We start from the raw sequence: 22655 nt of genomic DNA on the forward strand, positions 1-22655 counted from the left end.
TTCCTTCCGAGGAACTGAATACGTCATGTGCATGAGGTGCCCTTCTTTCCCGAAGACTTTCTAATCACTCCCTACTTAGGACTGAACCAATTAGGATGAGCAGCGGGCTGGGTTCCTACTCTGTGATTTCTAGAAAGCAAGCACTTCATAAATCAGGCAGAGCTGCTCACCCACCTGCTGCGCCATAAACAATGAAAATGGGGGATCGACGGAATGGTTACATGTGAGCTCGGGAAATGAATCAGAGGCCGGTTTAATTGTCTAAAGATGGATGGGAGCTGCTCCCATGCTTGCCGGGTCCTCAGGACCCTGAACGGAAGGTCTGGTGGGACACCGCCTGGATGGAGAGGAAGAATTATGAATCTCGTTTCCACAGCACCACGGCGTTCAATGGTCACCATACTTTACAGGCTGAATTGTGGGTGGAGAAGAAATTGAGGGAAGGAAGACAAGCACTGCCCCAGCTCTAACTTGCGCTCAGGTCAACAAGAACACGAACTGCGTGTGACTGCAGTGTCACCAGGCGAAGTAGAGAGCTGACAAGGCTGCACAAGTTCGAGGCTGCGTTTAAATACTGGCTGTGGGACCTTGGGAAAAACCCGTTAACCTCATAGAACAGCAGTAATAATACCTCAAGAGTTGCAAGTACTCCATGAGAAAACACAGGATGCTATCTGTCAGCGTGCTCTGCCGAATCAAAGCCATCGACCCGTTTTAATTCCATTGCTCTCTTGTGGATACTCAAGGATATGGTAAAGTACGGTGTGGAAAGACAGCACGCATGGAGATTCGCTGCTTCCGACCTGGGTGACTGCAGCAACTGTTGCAGAATCGTCCCAATGGGCACTGCTCGTCATTTCCCCAACCCGTAATTTGTATGATGCCATTTCCAAACCCGGGAAAGGCAGCGCGTCTCTGTTGCTTGTTAATGCAATGTGGGCACCGGTGGGTGGGAACTCCCCCAAGGGCGCAGTGAGGAGAAGCCCATGAGTAAACCAAAGGTCACTCTGTCCCTAGGAAGATCCAGCCTTGTCCCACTGTCGTCGGGTCCAGTCACTCACACTCGTGGATCTTCCCCACCACCGTCAAGTGGTCAGGCAGTTGTTGTGATCATATACCCCGGACTGAACTGTTTCTAAGCCTTTAATCATGAAACCAGTTTCTTTGATCTACAATGATCTTCCCAGCCCTCGACACCCAACCAATAAGATAGGTCGTTCTTAAACGCTCATCTTAAGTGCCACTAAATGACCCCAACTCTTGTGGAAATTTTCTTCCTCTAGATATGAACCTTCGCTTATTCCCTTAATGTGTTTTGATCCTTAATAATGTTTATAGCTATTGCGAATAACGCCCACACTTATGTCTCATGAACATTCATACTATTGCACAGAACACTAGAATGTGCTGGAACACTAGTAGGCATATAATAAAAAGTTGCCAAATTCAACATGTAACATGTATATGTGCTGGAAAAAAATCTGTGTGTATTTTTGGATCTTCTTGGGGAGGAATTACTTTTTGTTCATTTCTTTTGAAGGTTTTCTACATGAATTGAGCCATAATTATCATGTTCGTGCATTTCAGTGATTTCAAACAAATATGGTTCTCTTCAACACTAAGATATATAAAACATGCAATACATAATACAAATAGGATATGTGATAAATATACAGTACGTAATATACAATGTATGTTAGAGACATCGTAGCCGTCGCGACATCGAAGCACAACACATTACTCACGTGTTTGTGGTGACTCTGCCAGTCGTGTGAAAGTGTAGCAGATACAATTACAGCAGTCGGTTATGCCACCTAGGTTTGTGCAAAGACTACCCTCTGTGACAGTCACGTGACGATGACGTGGCCTAAGAGCACATTTCTCAGAACGTACCCTGTCATTAAGCGGCACGTAACTGCATACAGACGCTCCCAACCTCCCTGATGAGGTTACATCCCGATAAACCCACCGTAAATCGAAAATGCCTTTAATATGCCTGACCAACTTACTGAACACTGCAGCTTAGCCTAGCCGACCTTCAACATGCTCAGGACACGCACATTCGCCTCCACTGGGGCAAAATCATCTCACGCAGGGGATACACTGCAGGATACTGGTTGCTGACCCTTGGGCTCGCATGGCTCCCTGACAGTGACCAACATACCAGGAGAGTATTACACCACGTAGCAGCAGCCCAGAAAAAGATCAAAACTCAAAACTGAACGCCCATCACTTCTGCACGATGGCAAAGTTGAAAAATCGTGTAAGTCGGGGACCGTCTGTCTATATAAATTAAGAAAGCCTAGAATAGTTTAATTATGTCTCGCACTTATTTGCCCAAATGCAGTGTAAATATTTGAATAAGCAGAGAAATGAAATTACATGTTCAGGCACTTCCAGTTCCGTAGAAACAGAAATATTTCTCCCTTTTCCTTCTCCGCAATAGCCCTGGATGTTATATGTAAAACAAACATTAACAAAACTCCGAAATGTGGATGAAATATGGAGAGAAGTCAGACCGGATAGGGATGTGGGGACCCGAAAACCAACATGGTGGTGAGTTCCCTGGGTTTTCTCTTTGCCTCACATATCCCAGACTTGGAGTTGGACAAGATGGCAACCTGAACACGGTAATGGGTGCAGACAAAGAGCCACAAACAAGCTAGCTCTCTCGAGCAAAGTGTTGAGGAAAGGGGCAGCCTAGCAAGAAAGACACATGTTTAACTGTAACAGCTCTACTCCAGGCAAACACTACATGAGAAACTGTGGCTCCACCCCTATTCTGCCAACAAAAGTGGGGAGCCTAGACTTCTGCTTTCGCCAGACTATAACATGGTACTCTGAAACCCCTTCCCCCCGATGCTCAGGCATCAGAGAAGGCAGAACAGGGAGTCAGAACGTTCATCCCCATTGTGCAGTAATGAGGTCCCTTACTCCGTCACTTGTGAGTGACCTTACCATGTGAGTGGCCTCGGCCTCCACAAATAACTGCTGGGAATAAGACCATCCCCGACCAGTGTCACTGGAGAGTGGTCACGAGGCCCTGCCCCAGCCACCCAGAATGGCATCTGTGAAGGCCTAGTGGGGAGCTGAAATTCTCACCAACGCCCAGCAGCAACAAGGAGTCGTCATCCCCCGGGGTGCCAGTGTGGCCTAATGGGGAACCTGGACTTTTACCAGCTGCCCCCCACCAGCAGTATAAAGACCCCCCCTCCCTTCTCCTCTGAGTGCTGTCAGAGGAGACCAGTTCAAACACAATATTTAAACAAGACTCATAGCGTAATACCTGAAATGTCTAGGTTTCAACACAAAATCATTCATCATACCAAGAATCGGGACAATCAACAGATGCCAACACCAACACGCCACAGATGTTAGAATTATTTAACAAAGATTTTAAAGCAGACATTCTACAAGCACTCCACTGAGTAATTACAGATACGCACATTAAAAAATTAGAATGTCTCAGTGAAAAAAATAGAAAATCTCAGGGGAAAAAATATATATATATAGGAGGGATAAAGAAGAATGAAACGAAATTTTAGAACAAGCACAAAATAACAGAAATATAAAACTCAGCAAAAAGCAATAGAAATTCTTAGCAAAGGTAAAAATACAAAGAGAACAAATAGAAAAACAGTACAATGGAAGACTTAGCCCCTACCTGTCAAAAGCATTGAGTGTAAATTGTCTAAACACACCAATTAAAAGAGAGATTGCAGATTAAAAAATGTGACCCGACTGTATGCTGTCTACAATAACTCACTTGAAATATAACGAAATAGGCAGCTTGAGAGTAAAAGGATGGAAAAGATATATCACGCAAACAAAAAGGAGTAAGTATATTAACATCAGATAAAGCAGTCATCTGCACAAAGGAGGCAATCAGAGGTATGTATGCTGTTAAAAATGTCAAGACATCAAGAAATAGCACTACTGTATATGCACATATTGCACAGAGCTGCAAAATACAAGAAGCAAAAACAGAACTGAAAGAAGAATTAAACAAATCTATAATTATCTCTCAGGATGTCAACACTCCTTTCTCAATAGTTGGTTAAACAACTAGACAGAAAATCAGCAACACCTCCATCAACCAACAAAGGTAGAACTGACAATAGAAGACTCTACTCGGTCACAGCAGAGTACATATTATTTTCTAATGTACATGGAATATACAACAAGACAGACCATATCCTGAGCCACATATAAACCTTAACAAATTTCAAAAATCAAAAATCTCAGCTACCACCTCAAGAAAGTAGCAAAATAAGAGCAAAACAAACCCAAAATAAGTAGAAGGAACTAATAAAGATAAGAGCAGAGACCAATATAATTAAAACAGAAAAACAATACAGAAATTCAATGATACAAAGAGCTGTATGAAAAGATCTATAAATTGACCAACCGCTAACAAGACTGTCAAAGAAACAGGAGGGCAGGCACTAATTACCAAGAAATCAGGTAATATCACTCAAGACCCTGCAGTGACAGAGGGACAAGGGGATACCACAAAAAACTCTACACACATAAATTTGACAACCTGGATGGTATAGACCAATTCTGCAAAAAAGCAAAAACTGTAATTTACCCAATATGAAATAGATCATTTAAATGGCTCTATGACTATTAGGGAAATTGCATTCATCATTTAACACTCTCAAGAAAGAAATGTCTAGGCCCAGATATTTTCACCGGAGAATTCTAAAACATGACTAAAGAATTAACACCAATTCTCTACAGTCTCCTCCAGAAAAATAAAAGAGGAGGGAACACTTCCCATTCATTTTACGAGTTAAGTATTACCCTGATAGTAAAACCAGGCAAAGACAGTAAAAATAACTACAGATCAATACCCTTCATGAATATAAATGTCACATCCTTAACAAACTATTAGCAAACTGAATTCAGCATTATATAAAACCATTACGTACCCTAAGTGGAGTTAATTCCAGGGATGCAAGAGCAGTTCTGTATTCACAAATCAATCAATGTAATCCACTATATCAACAGGCTAATAAAGAAATATCACATGATCATATGCATTGATGCGGAAAATGCATTCGACAAAATTTAACACACATTAATGATAAAAAACTCTCAAAAAATAAGAGAGGGAGACTTCCTTTCCTTGATAAAGAACATCTCCAGAAAAACCTACAGCTAATATACTTAATGGTAAAAAAAATGAATGTTTTTCCCCTATGATTGGGAATAAGTCAAAGATCATTCTGTTCTCATCATTGCAATTCAACGTCGTACTGGAAGTTCTAGCCAGCACTGGAAGACAGGAAAATAACATAGCAGGCATAGAGATAGACAGAAAAAAATAAAGCTATCTGTATTTGGCAATGTACAAGAGTCACAATAAAAAATAAATACATAAAAAATAACTCCCAGAACTAAAACTGAGGTCAATGAGGTCACAGGTTATAAGATTAACATTAAAAAAAAAATCAGTTGTACTTGTAACAGTGAATATGTTAAAATTACTAGACATCTATAATCACTATACAAAAATGAAATACTCAGATGTTAGTAGAAGAAACATATACCAGACTCGCATGCTAAAATATATTAAAAGCTGATGACAGAAGTTAAAGAAGATTTAATATATGGAGAAACATACCTAGCCTAGACAACGGAACATTGTAAAGATGTCGATTTCCCCCAAATCGACGTACACGTCTAACACAATTCCTATCAAAATTTCAAAAAGACTTTTGTTCATCTAGATAAGATTACCCTCAAATGTATATGGAAAGGCGAAAGAACTAGAAACAGCTAAAGTAATTTTGAAAACAAGAATAAAGTGGGAGGAATCATGCCTCTCAACTTCAAGATGTATTATATAGCTACAATCATCAACATGCAAGCTCCTGGCAGACTGACAGACAGGTACATCGACAGAACAGAGGACCCAGAAACATACCCACACAAGTAAAACCAACTGATGTTTGACAGATGTCCGAAAGCAACAACTAGGAAAGCTGAGTTTCACCGGGGGTGGAGGCAGTGGGGGAAGCTAGGGCAAGCGAGAAACATACTCAGCAAGGGCATAATTTATCACCAGGCATAAATCAGTTTTCCACGACACACACAACTAATTCAGATAAACTATCTTCGTGTGAGGTGGTGTGGAAGAAAGAGAGCAAATCAAGATTTGCAGCTATTTATGAGTTCGCATTGCAGAGCAGAGAATAGAAGTACAAGACAATTGCTGTCCCAGCAAAAGAAATGCTCCCTGTTTGGAGCCTTCATAAAACTCAGGACAAGCTTTTTTCTTGGGGTTTTGCCTCATTCGTTCATGCACTGAAATATTCATTCAACTATTTAGTCGTTACCTACTAGGAGATCAAAGATAAGAGAGCAAATTACTTATAGCTCAACGAATAAAACTGAAGATGATTAAAAATTATGGAAACCACAATCACATTTGAAGCAACAAGAATTAGGACAGAAACTACTAAGGCAAAGAAGGAAGAAAAGGGGATGGATACACACAAAAAATAAACTGCTGGTGGCATTTGTCTGGCAAAGGATCAAGGTCACTATATGTACCCTGCCACCACTCGATCCATTATCTTATTTCCTTTGAACAAAATTGCTCAAGTCTAGCGAAATGCCATAAATAAAATTGTCCTTGACACTGCTGCCAATCCTTCCCATTTTGAAGGCCAAAGTAGCATCCCACTTCTTTGAAAGGTTCCCTGGGAACAGTAGCAAGCCTCTCGCCTTTCTCTGACGAGTTCAAGCACTTCGTTGGACACGATGCTTGCTTTTGTCTAATATTACTGTGAGTGGGACGAAGCAAGTGTCTGTGTGTTGACCTGCGAGTGGTGAGACTGTGCGTTTGCATGGCCCTCGTGCGCAGGGCAGCGAGGAAGACCTAACAGGTACCAGACGGGCCACCTCACGAGCTGTTCGCTCACTGCCCATCCTCACGAAGAGCCTTACCCTGCTGGGAGCCAGCAGACCAGAACAGCAACCGTACAAAGCCCCGGTGTCCAGGGAGAACCTTCTCACGGCAGCACTGGACACGGCGGGCACAGCAAGGGCTCCAATTTCTAAAACAAAGCTGCCAGCGTCATGAGGAGATGCTCTCTGCAGCTCACAGATTCAGCTCCCTCAGGAGGAAACATGTATGGTGAGGCAGAGTAACGGTAATTTCCACAGGATCAGGGTATCCGCTCTTCTTCCTGTTGCTCTCTTCTTTTTTCAAAATGATGATTTCCGTAAGAAGGAATCAGTATATGCAATATGAATCAAACATAAATAAAATGAAGTAATATTATGTAGAAATCAAACTGGGCTTCCAGTGATGTGTATGGGAAATGGATGGAGAAAACATTGCAAATTGATTCCATTCCCTCCTTTTCACTTGACTGCTTCGCTATTCTGTAGACACACATTCATTCAACAGGCACTTTGGAGAATCATGGAATTTACATTCTCTGAGTTTCACTGTCCTCATCTGTAAAATGGGCACGCTGCTAGTTTTCTTCTTGGAGTGATATAAAGGGAAGCAAATGTGTCCTGACATTTCAGGACACAAAACCTAACACATGACTCAAGTGAATTTGTATTCCCCTTTCCTCTCTCTCCTTCTCGGACGGAGCCAAGGCTTGAAGGTATTTTTATCTGGCAAATTCATCATCCTGATCCTCAAATATTAACCAAAGATGCAGCTTTCCAACGGTCTCTAAGCAAAGCCAGTAAGAAGACTCTATCCCCTGTAGTTCTTCCAAGCCAAGCCAGTTCAGCAATTTTGCAACTTTATGATGTGATAAATAGAATTTCTTTGTTTTGATTTTTCATTTGCATATTTATTTGAGATATGACGCTCTTTCATTACTTCTGCTTTTTCTGTTTTGTTTTGTTTTCTTGGTTGGAAAAAGACAGCTTTCTGTAGTGCCAAATAATTCTGTGTGCTGACAGGGTGAAGAAAACACCGCCGGTGGCATTCCTTGATGTGGATGCTGGTGAAAAATGCAGCTTTCCGGATTCTTTTTCCACTTGTTTTCTCTTGCAATGCTGAGGAAATGCTCAAGACTTTGGGAATGTCAGACCTCAAGGGGTAGACACCACTGAGAAGCACAGAATACTTAAAATGCCATACTCGTATTCTTCCCAGCCTCCCTGTTGCCGGTCTCCCTCCTGAGAAAGCTGAGCCCCACTGAGTGTCTCTTCCCAAAGAAATGCAGCCCCATTGCATAATGGCTTTTGTAGGGGACACAGAGCAACTCAGCAAAGCCCAGTGGCTGCGTCACAAGGGAGGGATGTGCTACTCACCCTGCATGCTGTGTCTCCCTGATCCGTATTTACTTTCTTCAGGAGCAGAGCTATTTGAGTACAGGGCGCCATCCACTAGACAACGGATAAACTCATAAAGACATATGCCCACTGTGAATCTCTCACCATCACCCCTCAAAACAATTAGCAAGGTTCCCTAGTGTTCCCTATTGGCCAAGTTTTTCACACCATCACACAGCATGTCCCTGATTCAACACTTTTAAGAAGAAGGACATTACTTATTATTTCCCTGTTCTGTCCCCTCACCTTTCTCTGTTGTTGTCGTGAACTCCAGTAACAGAGCATGTTATTTCTTCTGTACAGAGGAAAGTGATCGACGCTAATAGTAAAGGAAAAAAAAAATAATGCTAACCACGTACTGTGTGCCACGTGCTTTGCATTTGCTCTCATTTCCTGTAAAATGTAAACAAACAAACAAGTTTATGGGGTGATATTATCATTCCTATTTTGCAGTTGGGAAAAGAGGTATTGAGATAATTCTTGCAATATCTTTGAGTTACACAGGGCATCGAAGATGCATGATAATCAGATAAGACCAAGGGGTTCTGTATCTCTCAATCGATCCACAAATATTGATGTGCAAACTCCACCTTGCCTGAGGAAAAACTGGCATGGATATTAATTCATCCAATATGTGTTCTAGAAGGCTAGAAAAAAGACCAATGCCATTCTCACACAAAAAGCCAGAGAAATAAATATCTTCTTTCAATTGAATGAATGACTCCACTATGGTCTCGGGGGATGTGGTCCAAACTGTTCATGAAACACAGAAAACAGAAATATAGAAATATGGCATAAATAACAAGAGTGGGAGGTAGTAGGTTAGTGAGAAACAGCAAGAGGAAAGGGGGAGGGGGGAGAGAGGGAGGGAGAGTGGGAGCTCTTGTCTCTCGCTCTTCTCTCTCTCCTCTCTCTCTCTCTCTCATCTCTCCTCTCTCCACCTCCCCCTTTTTCGCAGCGATATTCTTTTTTTTTATGAAATTTACCCAACCAATTTGTGCCAAAGCTTTTCTCTGAAGTTCTCATATAACTTGTATGAGAAAAGAGTTGGCCTAAAGGAAAAGATGCTATGTGTTGTGGAGGACAGTCAAGAGCCAAAAAATTGGCAATGTGAGAGAGAAGATCTTTGAGTGGCCCACGGATGTTTCAGACACACACGTGAATTATTTAACTACCGTACTATAGGTGATGACGTACCACGGAGCCAAATTCTACGTATTTCCTTAGTCCTTTTCCTCAGAAACTCGCCCAGCAGCAAAACAGAACTGGGGCCTGGGGTACATCGTGTGCGGTACTCTGCAGCTAAGGGACCTAGAGAAGTTCACTAATCCACTTAGGTTTCCAAGTCAAGATTGGAGGACCCAATGCCAAGGGACAAGAGAAGGCGTTTGTGGGCAAGTCAGTGCTCAGGCTATTACTGTCACTCGTGTCTGCTTCTGACCACTCTTCCCATGTTTTCTTGTCCAGTGCTTACACATACATTCTGCTGAGTATCTGTGGGTCACTTCTCTCTAGCGACAGCTAAACGATTTTGCCATGTATCCCGTGATCACTGCAACACATACTACAATGTTAAGTTTCAATGGATCAAAAAAACAAAAACAAAAAAACCAAAACACTCTACAATGACACCAAACAATCAAACAGCAGTTATGTCTCACTCGTTACTGTCGTCAAATTCATCTTTCAACTGCTTGCAAAAAAAAAAACAAAACAAAAGCACTCTCAGTTGGTTGGAGCGTGGGCTCTCGACCACAAGGTTGCCGGTTCGACTCCCGCAAGGGATGGTGGGCTGTGCACCCGGCAACTAGAAACGGCAACTGGACCTGGAGCTGAGCTGCGCCCTCCACAACTAAGATGGAAAAGACAACAACTTGACTTGGAAAAAAGTCCTGGAAGTACACACTGTTCCCCAATAAAGCCCTGTTCTCCTTCCCCAATAAAATCTTTGGGAAAAAAAAAAAAAAGAACAAAACCAAAAAACCCCAGAAATAAACAAAAATATTTTTCTCAATGTCTGAAATCAGAGCCTCTACGCGAACTCCATGTTTGTTGAAACCACTTGGATTTCAGTTCAATTTTTGGTCCAACTTTCTATGCTAAGTGATATCAGCACGTCAGTTTTATATTCTAACTTAAGACTTTGCTTTCTTACACACATCAAAGCCACAAAGAAACAAACTTGGTTATTGGACATAAAGAAAGCAACATAAGGATGCACGAGGCGACGGGAAAGGCCAGAGTGATTTCTCAGGGAAAACAAATGAAGAAATTTTAAAATCTGGACACAGGACAGGTTTCGATCTTTTGAAAAATTAAAAGGGAGTTAATCTGTGCATTTATTTTCTAACACAATTTTACAGACACTTCTCTGTAAGTGCTATTCTGTACGTGTCATGGAAGTAACGTTATACATGTTCACAAATTATTAGTCTCTCATCCGAGATGAACACCATCTACTGCTCTCAGCCAACGCACGGAGCTTGCCATTCTGCGCTTCACTTATTTCCAAAAATGCTCGTTTTCCAACTCCTCCACAGTTTTCTCTTTCTGACATGATTTTATGTTCTGGCGAAGAGCTTTCACTCCTAATGGCTCACAAAAGACATGCAAATTAACGGTACTGGAGATGCAGACAGTAAATGCTAAGTTTTCAGGGAGCTTGAGCCCCTGAGCACGGTTAAGGAAAGGGAAGGGAACTGGGGGTGAGTCCCCAAACCAAGGGATGTCCCCCATACAAGTCTCTGGGAAAATCCCCTTTTACTGAGGTTTTCCCATCACCTCACTCCCTGCTGCCCATCCCCAGAAAATTCCATTTTGCGTCTACATCTCCTTTAGTTAACATCCTGTCTGCTCTAATTACTGGCACCTACAAGCCTGAGCTATAATTCTGGCTAATGGAACTTACAAAGAATCCACAGTCTGCATTTCAGCGTAAATGTATAACTAATTCTTAGCTGTGTCTTTCGCATGATCGGTGAGTTTGTTTAGTTTTTGTTCTCACAGCGAGTTTCAGGTCCCTGAATGTTTCATTCCCACTGGACAGGCCAGTCCCTTGTTATGAGGTAGCCCTGAAGTATCTGGCTGCTGTCCGGTCACCTCTGCTACAATCGGCCACATCACTCGGCTTGTCAGAATGGGAGGCACTGGGGACATCCGCCCAGTGAACTCTGGGACAACACAACGGGTCCTGGTACTGGTTAGCCCTGCCCGGGCTGGCCCCAGACTGAAGTCCTGGACCCCCTTGCACGCAAAGAAAATGAATCCAGCTCTCCAAAAACTTGAGGCTCTCGCAAAAATGCAGCCTGCCTGGCCCGGCCTTGGCGTGGAGAGGTGGCAGGACTAGTGAGACATGGAAACTCCTCGTCTGGTTACATTTCCTCCCCATTCTGTCCCAGAGGGTTTAAAGTCAACAGGAGGAAAATTCGAGCTTGCTGGGGTTTATATCCATCATCGTGAACCCTTGCCTTTGTGTTCAGATCTCTTTATCCAGACGGGGCAAATGTTTTCCTTCTTGTTTAGCTGGTTGTTGCTTTTTTTTTTTTTTTTTTTTCCCATTGGTACGAACTCAGCTGGAGGTTTGTGGAAGTCCTTTGATGTTAATCAAGAGCTTCACAAACCTCACTGCATCCTGGCAGGTATCTCCCCGAAATCCTGTGATCTGAGCGAGAAGACTCTGTGTGTGTGTGGGGGGGTGGTGGCAGGGGGGACGGGTACCTGGAATAACAGTAAGGATTAAAAGGAAAGGAAACGGTTCTAAGCTTTGATTCAGGCGGGCCCGTTCCCCAACACCTCCTCCTCAGGAAACTCAGCATGCCTGCACATAGTAGGAACGAAACACCTGCGACCAGAAACACAATGGGCTCCAGCTTGGGGGCGATGCTGAAGCAATTGTGGAGTCACAGTCTTAAGTGACAGAAGCACTGGTGAGCGTGACGTCGGGCAGGGGGCAGTTAGGCAGGTGAGTGTTAACAGGAAGAGGTGCGTATCTTAACGCGGAGACTTAGGGTTCAAAGGATGGACGAGTTTAAAGGAACCAAAAAAGCTATAGATAGATAAATAGATAAGCCTGTCTGTGTGTTTTCAGAGTTTTTTCTATTTGGCTTTAATAAAGGGCTTCCGTGAAGCAGATCTTTCTATAGACTGTTTAACTGGACGTTACTCAGTACAAATGCCTTACACACACGTAAGCAAAAGCACTTTCACAGGGAGCGCGTGGTAAGCTCTCAGCAAACCTCGGTGCCTTCCCCACCGCTGCACTTAAACGGACTTTAAGTTCCCGTCATCTTTCATTTTAGAAATTGGCTATTTCTTCCCTGGAGAAAGAGGAGGCCTTCCACAACCTGACCTCTACTTAACTTCTTCATCCAAGTTTTCTGACTATTCGCCTCCAGAATCCCTCCACGCAAGTTAACTTGGTCTCTGCCCTCTCCGCACACACACGGGGCTCTGCCATTGCTGCGGCTTGGCTTGACGCTGCTTCTACCTGGAAAGTCGTCCTTCCCGCCCCTGGTAATTTCAACCCCGCAGCTGTCCTGAGATCAAGCCCGAGTGCTACTTCCTTTGTGAAAACAATTCTGCAGACCAGCAATAACTACTCATGCGATGGGAGTGAGGTTACTCCCTGTATTTTCTTCCCCAGGTCAGACTAACTTGTTCCATGTTAGTTGGTAACTCAGTTCTGAGCTCTTGCCGGATACAGACAATATGCTCAAAACAAATACTTCAGGAATGGCAGAAGAACTCCCTTTCTTAACACAAGAAAAAGACACTCTCTCCCCACATTGGGGATAACCCTATATCTCTGCTGATGTTTACCGTCCTTACCCAAAAACTGAAGAGGGGAGATGTTTAAGAGAATTCATATTTTAAATTTTGAAACTGCAGAAGTGACAGGGCAGTTCTTTTACAAGATCATGTGCTAAAACTTCAAGTTAATTGGTGTTTTTATGGGAGATTCTAGTTCGTTTGTGTAGCCAGATAACTATGTTCTCTGTCCCAGGAATGAAAGAAAGAAGTACAAGACTAAGATATTTGCAGTAAAGATGAAAAAAGCAAAATGGAGAGGAGTCCAAAATTTACAGGGTACGGTAGAAGACAGAGAGCATCTATGAAAACACAAAATCAGCACTCCTATTTAAAGACTCTATTTTATTATCTTGGGGACAGTCTCCCAAATTCTGTGTTTCTAGCAGGCTCTCCGGTTTCAGATAAAAAGATTTTGTGTTGCTATTGTTACAGACTAAAATAATTCTTTACACAGGACTTTTTGTTGCAAGAACAAAATCAAATCTCCTTGCCTTCAGAAACACCCAGGGATTTCAAGCAGTTTACACAGCAGTGAGTTCTCATCTCGGTGGTAGGAAGAAAACCAGATGGCTCTTGGTTTCAAAACATAGAGTCAGTCCCACGGCCACCCCCCACTGAGTCTGGGGTAAAAACTACCATTGTGTGAATGTCTTACTCTATTTTTGTTAAAAGTATTACATTTACTGTTCTGTAGAGGTTATCGCTTTGATCACACACGTGTGTCCCAACAAATTTACATACACTAGCTGGGCAGAGTGGCCCTGGATGTAGATGGCCTAAGCCCTGAGAGAACTCACCGGCTAAGTGAGACAGAATAAAGTAGACGGGTTTCTCATGTATGATATAATGTAGAGAGTGGTGATCTTTTCGGTCAAGTAGATAAATAATCAATATGCGGCATTTGAAGAGATACCAAGTGTTAAGAATGACCTCCCAGATGAGACAGACAGACCACTAAGATATCAAGTCTTCACAGGTGTGTGAGGGGAAGCTGGCAGTACCTTCAAAGGTAGGGCACCCTAACTCCAAGGAGCCCATTTAAATTTATCCCGCATTCAACTCGAAGTGAATTTCATTAATCAGGTATTAATTGCGAGAATCAATTTTACTATAAACATGGTTATTCATCTTCAAGGAAGTATTCTGATGTGAGCAGGTAACTGGGCACGGCTTGAATGGAGTTAATAAAAACAAGTTATAATTTTAAGTGACAATTATGCTTTTTGTTTTAATAAAAATATCAACTCATTCTGAGGATTGTAACGGACCGTGAAAAGACATAAGACACCGTGAATATGTAGTGAGACAAAGATTGTCACAAGGAGTCAAAAAATAAGTATCACGATAGGAGAGGCTGTGATAATTTGTTATATGCATTCTAATAAAATATATTATGTAATATAATAAAATGTATTATGTATAATATGTCACATAATTTCACCTAAGGCAGGAAATAATAAATATCACTTAACACAAAGCCTTGATACCGTATTACAAGAATTATAACAAAGAGCAAGTTATCTATGAGTAAAGTTACCTTACACATTATATAAACTAAGCTATGTTTTTAATGATAATTTATTTCAGAAGCATCTTTAACGTAAATGCAAATAGCATTGTTAAATAAATAGATGTGTTAGCATCATCTGTTAGCATCTGTTACATTAGGAAGTTTTTCCCAGTTACTAATTACTGAGTAACTAGCAATCATAACAGTAAGGATCACGATAAAAAGCAACTACTGTATTCGGAAGCTTTACCGAGAGGGCACTTTACTAGATACTTTAAATAAATTACCTCACTTACCTCAAAGGCATGGCTTCATACTGGGCTTTAACTTTTGATTTAAAATACAAATATTTCATTTCTGATGTGTGCTTTCATGCGCCTAGGTCACGTAAATCCTACCCTCACTAAAATTCTTAGGGTTACTAATTCACTTAACCCATTTATTCATTCAATAAACATTTATCGATTGTCTCCGGATTATCTTTTGCTCATTTATCTATTCTTGAATTAGAAAGAAGGAAACCACCACCACCACCACCACTTCTCATCCACCCCCCCACGCACTGCCGGCTATTACTGGGGAAGGGAATACAGAAGAACCTGGGAGAGGGGTAGGGGACAGATGTACCAGAGATCAATACAGCCTTGTTTACTGAATGTTCTAGCAGAGGAGCGGGCAGTGCATCCTGGGAGTTCAGCGGATGGAAGGAGCGCTGTCAGAGGCAGGCAGGGACGGTGTCCCCCAGTGGGCAGGACATGGGAACTCTTATCCCCATAAACAGGAGGAAAGCACACTACAGGAAGAAGAGTAACGTGTACAAATCCTCGCGTCAGGGGAAATGGAGCGTGCACACCACGCCTCTGAGTGTGTTAGGATGCCGGGAGCGTAAGCTGTGTGGTTAGTGGGCACATGAAGCTGGGGGAAGGGCAGAAGCTGACAGGCAGGGTAGCTGAGGACAGGAAAGCACACTTCCTTTTACAGGTTTTTCTATTTTGTATTTATAAAGAAGATGCTGGAGCACACTCTATCCCATTAGCATTAGACATAATTATTTAAATTTAACTTGTTAAAGATTAGCTGTTTAATTTAAAAAAACATAATTAACTGGAGCAATGTATTAAGTAATAATATTTGACATCATTAATGAGGGTATAATTATACGTGCTATTTAAAAAATTAGTGCAATATCAATATTTTCTCACAAAATGAAGCAAAAATTATTAACTACAAAGCAACTTAGCAATTTGACTGAACTCATTCTGGAATTTACATCCCTGGTAATAATCACGTGAATTTAGAAAATCTATTTAAGATTTCTTCATATAAACTCATGAAAATGTAAGAAAAAATACAGTAACATTTTCACAGGGAATTGGTTTAAAGAGAGAGGGGACTACACGTCATTCTATTTATTTTTGTCAGGTTTCTTTTTTCTTTTGGTATATGCAATTTTAAAAAGACCTCTCCCTCCTCCCAGCCTTAGGAGGACTTGGAGAAAACGCATCCCGAGAATGGCCATGTAACTACGGAGTATCCCGAGGAACCAAGAGCAGTTTGGTCCTACATGAGCTGGCCTTGCACTGATCCAATGACATCAGTGCTATTCATATGCCTAATTGCTATTCGAGAAAAGGGAAAAGGTTAGGTGATGTGCTCAGAGTTATTTAGCCACTTCTGGTGCCAATTCTATCCCGGGAGAAACTGGGGGACTGGCTTCGGCGAGGATATAGTTCGCCTGACCGTACAGTAGGCATTAAGTGTGAGCATAGGCACACTTGATGATTCGAATGGACGTGGCATTTTCATGGGATAGGTCTGCTCTTTGCGGTCTCTTATCTAGCAAATAGCGTCTATGGGAAATGAGCGTCTGTCTGGAAATACGCACGGCGCTGATTTGATTCTGGGAAAGGAAACTGATGACAGCAAGTTCCCCTCAAACACTGTCATCATGGGACGCCAGGACAGACTTGTGAGCTCCAGGTTGGCATTTGGGTGGACTGTATTAAATGGCCATTTTTCTGGAAGTCAAGAGAGGCCCAGTTTTGGCGACTTCACATGTTTGAACTCGATACAACCTTAGATCTGGCCACCGCAAAGTCACCTTGGAAAGGTGTGTAGAATGGAGTGAGGGAAATGGAACAGGGACACAAGTTACAATGCTCTTGCAGCGATGTAGGTGAGAAAGCACAACTGTTTTCATGAGAGCTGTGACTAAGGCAGAAGCTGAGTAGATGCCTGAATGGTCTGCGATATAAATTAACAGATAACCCAGGGAACACGCGCGTCATCAGGAAAACTGAGATTTTCCGTAAAAGAGGCTGAGCGTGTTAGATGATGTAAGGTTTCTCCCAATGAGGAATTATTTTCAAAAAGATTTTCTTCCTATTTCTGGAGAGTTTATTCTCTATTTCATGTTTGAGTCCATGCTAATTCAAGAAATACATTTCTGTGCGACAGTGTGGATGGACCTAGAGGGTATTATGCTAAGTCAGTCAGACAGAGAAAGACAAATGCTGTATGATTTCACTTACATGCGGAATCTAAGAAACAAGACAAATGAATAAGCAAAAGAGAAGGAAACAGACACAGAGAATAAACTGGTGGTTGTCAGATGGAAGGCGGGTTGGGGGATGGGTGAAAAACGGGAAGGGATGAAGATGTACAAATTACCAGTTATAACAACAGTCACAGGGATGCAAAGTACAGCACAGGGAATATAGTCGATAATATTATAATAACTACGTACGGTGCCAGGTGGGTACTAGACTTACTGGGGCGATCAATTTGTAAGGTAGATAAATGTCTAATCACTATGTTGTACACCTGAAAGTCATATAATGTTGTATAGCAACTATAATTGAAAAATAAAATTTGAATTTAAAAAACTTGCTAAGAGGAAGTGCCAAAACCAGACTCCCAAAGCTGCAAAATGGAATTGAGCCCTCCTGGGGAGGAAGGCGGCCAGATGCGTCTACGGGTCGGCCACGTACATGATGGCCTGTGCTTAACAGGACACTGCGCAAGCCCCGCACCCACAGATGTTTAACCAGCGCCTGCAGGGCCACGAGCTGGGTCTGGGGCAGAGAACACACCTCTCCCCTCCTCCGCCCTGTCTGCACAGGACGCGGTCAGCTCAGTGGACAATTACACTGCAAACAATGGGTGCTGTCACAGGCAGGTAGGGAGAGAGGCTGGAGGAGAGCGGAAAGGGGGTCTCACCTCATCCAGTGTGTGCTGGCGCCCCCAACACGCAAGCACACACCCACTTAAGCACACACATGCACACCCCTACACGTACACAGCCTGCATACATGTATGCACCCAGAACGACCGACACACACACACACACACAATGTACACACATTCACACCCACACTTACATACACATGCACACACCTGTGTTCACACACACCCACACTTACACCCATGCCCACGTATACACACATGCACACACACACCCATACACATACACGTGTACACACATAATGGCATATTTGCACACACCTGTGTTCTCACATACACACACACATCCATACATCATACATATATGCACACCTGTCCACGCAGTTCAAATCTATACCCACACACACATGCCATTTATATCGTTACAGGCCTATCTCAAGAAACAAGAAAAATCCCAATAAATAACCTCTTGTTACACCTTAAATAACTAGAAAAAGAAGAACAAGTGAAACCCAAGGTCAGCAGAAGAAAGGAAATAACAAATAGAAGAAATTAATGTGACAAAGAGCTGGTTCTTTGAAAAGATTAACAAAATTGACACACCCTTGGCTAGACTCACTAAGATAAAAAGAGAGAAGACACTAATTAACAAAATCAGAAATGAAAAAGGGGGAAGTTAGCACTGTCACCACAGAAATACAAAGGATCATACAAGAATACTATGAAGGACTATATGCCACCAAATTCAATAACCTAGAAGAAATGGACAAGTTCTTAGAAACATAAAGCCTTCCAAGGCTGAACCATGAAGAAATGGAAAATCTAAACAGACTGATCACCAGTAACGAAATTGAATCAGTCATCCAAAACCTTCCCAAAAGCAAAAGTCCGGGACCAGATGGCTTCACTATTGAATTCTACCAAACCTTTAAAGAGGATCTAATACCAATCCTGCTCAAACTCTTCCAAAAAATTGAAGAAGAGACAGTACTCCCTAACTCATTTTATGAGGCCAACATTACCCTGATACTAAAACCTGGTAAGGACAACACAAAAAAAGAAAACTACAGACCAATATCTCTGATGAATACAGATGCAAAAATCCTAAACAAAACTCTAGCAAATCGAATACAACAATGCATTAAAAAGATTATTCATCACGACCAAGTGGGGTTCCTCCCCGGGGCACAAGGATGGTTCAACATCCGCAAATCCATCAATGTGATACATCACATAAACAAAATAAAGGACAAAAATCATATTATATCAATTGATGCAGAAAAAGCATTTGACAAGATACAACATTCATTTATGATTAAAACACTTAGTAAAATAGGTATAGAAGAAAATACCTTAACATAATAAAGGCCATATATGACAAGCCCCCAGCTAATCTCATAATTAATGGTGAAAAACTGAAGCCCTTTGCTCTATGTTCAAGAACACAACAGGGCCGTCCCCTATCACCTCTGCTTTTCAACATAGTGTTGGAAGTCCTTGCCAGAGCAATCAGGCAAGAGAAAGAAATAAAAGGCATCCAAATTGGGAATGAAAAAGTTAAAGTATCACTCTTTGCAGATGACATGATGCTGTACATAGAAAACCCTAAAGACTCCAGCAAAAAGCTATTTGAAACAATCAACGAATACAGTAAAGTTGCTGGCTACAAAATCAACGTACAAAAGTCCATTGCATTCCTATATACTAACAATGAAATCTCAGAAAAAGAATTAAAAAAAAATACAAACAATTCCTTTTTCAATTGCAACAAAAAGAATACCTAGGAATAAACTTAACCAAGGATGTAAAAGACCTATGTATGAAACTATTGGACAAGACCCCGAATAGCCAAAGCAATCCTAAGAAAAAAGAACAATGCTGGAGGTATTACACTCCCTGACTTCAGCTTGTACTACAGAGCAACAATAATCAAAACAGCATGGTATTGGCAGAAAAACAGACACACAGACCAATGGAATAGAATTGAGAACCCAAAAATAAACCCACATAAATAAGGACAGATAATTTTCAAAAAAGGAGCCAAAAACATACAATGGAGAAAAGAAAGCCTCTTCAATAAATGGTGCTGGGAAAATTGGAAAGCCACATGCAAAAGAATAAAACTAGACTGCTATCTGTCACCCTGTACCAAAATTAACTCAAAATGGATCAAAGACCTAAACATAAGACCCGAAACAATAAATTGCATAGAAGAAAACACAGGTACTAAACTTATGGACTTTGGGTTCAAAGAACATTTTATGAATTTGACTCCAAAGGCAAGGGAAGTAAAAGTTAAAATAAATGAATGGGACTATATCAAACTACAAAGATTTTTCACAGCAAAGGAAACCATCAATAAAAGAAAAAGGGATCATACTGAATGGGAAAAGGTATTTGCCAATGATATATCTGATAAGGGGTTAATATCCAAAATTTATAGAAAACTCACTCAACTCAACTCCAAAAAAACAAACAACCCAATTAAAAAATGGGCAGAGGACATGAAGAGACATTTTTCTAAAGGACATACAGATGGCAAACAGACGTATGAAAAAATGCTCAACTTCACTAATCGTTAGAGAAATGCAAATGAAAACCACAATGAGATACCACCTCACTCCTGTCAGAATGGCCATCATCAATAAATCAACAAACAACAAGTGTTGGTGAGGATGTGGAGAAAAGGGAACCCTTGTTCACTGTTGGTGGGATTGCAGATTGGTGCAGCCACTATGGAAAACAGTACAGAGGTATCTCAAAAATCTGAAAAGGGAACTACCTTATGACCCAGCAATTCCACTCCTAGGTATCTATCTGGAGAAATCCAAAACTCTAATTTGAAAAAAATTTATGCACCCCTATATTTACTGCAGTACTATACACAATAGCCAAGACATGGAAACAACTGAAATGCTCATTGGTAGACGACTGGATTTTAGAAATTGTGGATGGACATTTACACAATGGAGTATTACACAGCCATAAAGAGGAAAGAAATCTTACCATTTGCAACAATATGGATGGACCTAGAGAACATTATGCTAAGTGAAATAAGTCAGATAAAGACAAACACCATATGATCTCACTTACATATGGAATCTAAAGAAAAGAATAAATGAATGAACTAATCAGAAACAGTCTCAGAGACACAGAGGAAAAACTGAGGGTTGCTAGATGGGAGGGGGGTGGGGATAAGGGGGAAGGTGAGGGGATTAGAAAACAATCAGTAACCACAAGATGGCCACGGGGATACGAAAGTCAATTTGGGGAATGTAATCAATAATGTTGTAAAGATTTTGTAGGGTATCCGGTGGACACTTGTCTTATTAGGGAGACCACCTCAGGGATGATGTAGATGCCTGATCACTGCACTGTACACCTGAAGCTGAAGCTGAACAATAATGAATGTCAACTATTTTATATATACATGTAAAATTTATATATATATATATATATATATATATATATATATATGAAGTGGAGTACAGCATTAGGAATAGAGATAGTGGAAATGTAATGGCTGTAGGTGATGTCAGAGGGTTAGTAGATTGGGGGAAGGGGATTATCACTTTGTGAGGGATATAAATGATAAATGTCTAACTATTACATTGTTTTGTATACCTGAAACTAATAAAAGAAAAAAAAAACCTCATAGACACAGACAATAGTTTAGGGGTTACCAGAGGGTGGGGGGGAGGGGGCTCTAGAAGAGGGTGAAGGGGGTCAAATATATGGAATAGAAAGAGAACTGACTCTGGGTGGTGAACACACAACGTGATATACAGAGGATGGATTATAGAATTGTACACCTGAAAGCTATGTAACTTTACTAACAATTGTCACCCCAATAAACTAATTAAAAACAAAAACAGATGCTTTGGTGCATCAGTGAAATCAGTATGAGGCCAAGGAAAAGTGGGATGAGCTTGGTCTCAGACCAAGCCCCAGGGTACACCTCCTGCAGAGCCAAAGGTCCAGTAGGCATCAAAGGCTGCACACTCAGCAGGTAAATTCTCTCCCGCAAAAGACCGTCTGGGGTGGGGAGCCAAATATCTCCTGAGCCACTCTTTTACAATTAGAGGAGTGCTTCCCTCCAGAGGCTTGGGAAGTCAGATGTCTACCTTACCCTGCCTTGATACTGGAGATCAAGAGAGAAAGGAGGGAAAGAGGACAAGTGGCGAGGGACGCCGGCACTGGGCCACGAGCAACAGGCCCAGTGGAAAGGAACGATGGCTTTGTGGAGAAAAGAGTGCTTCTCTCTATGACAGGTCTGCACATCATGGCCCACAGGCCACACCTGACCCCCTGCTTGTTTTTGTAAATAAAGTTTTATTGGGACACAGCTGTGCCTGTTCATTCACAAATTGTATGTGTCTGTCTTTTGTCCTAAAACAGCAATGTTGAATAATTGCAAGAGAGACCCTATGAAAAGCCGGAAATATTTACTGACTCTTTACAGAGGGTGTTCCTCAAGCCCTGCTCTAGAACGAAACCCGAATCACACAAGCATACTCTGTACACACAAGCATGTGTGCACTCTTTCTCCAAGGTCTACGACAGGGATGCTTCTGTGGGCAGCATCGCTGAGCTACGGAACTCCACGTGAAGTCCATGTTCCTTGGCGTATCGTCTGCCCCAGAGAGACAGTGCAACACAGCCACTGTTTTTGTTTCCCCAAAACGTACGTGGAGAAGACGTGTAAGTATGGTTCGCTATGATGGGGGTGACTCCATTTTAAAACGCAGGTGTGTGTTTAGAAACGTCACTGTTTTTAGCGTACATCTTGGGGAGAAAGAAAGAACATGAGAAGAGAGCAACAGGGTGGTAACTACTTCCG

At 41.7% G+C, this 22655-nt stretch overlaps 1 protein-coding gene across 3 annotated transcripts in view; it reads right to left on the reverse strand.

The window, feature by feature from the left end:
• The window catches only part of AGBL1 (AGBL carboxypeptidase 1), a 563788-nt gene that overhangs the window by 3473 nt on the left and 537660 nt on the right, over positions 1-22655 (reverse strand). The gene's annotated exons all lie outside the window — the stretch shown is intronic.

Source organism: Rhinolophus ferrumequinum, chromosome 28 (assembly GCF_004115265.2).
Source record: "Rhinolophus ferrumequinum isolate MPI-CBG mRhiFer1 chromosome 28, mRhiFer1_v1.p, whole genome shotgun sequence".
NCBI classification, from domain to species: domain Eukaryota; kingdom Metazoa; phylum Chordata; class Mammalia; order Chiroptera; family Rhinolophidae; genus Rhinolophus; species Rhinolophus ferrumequinum.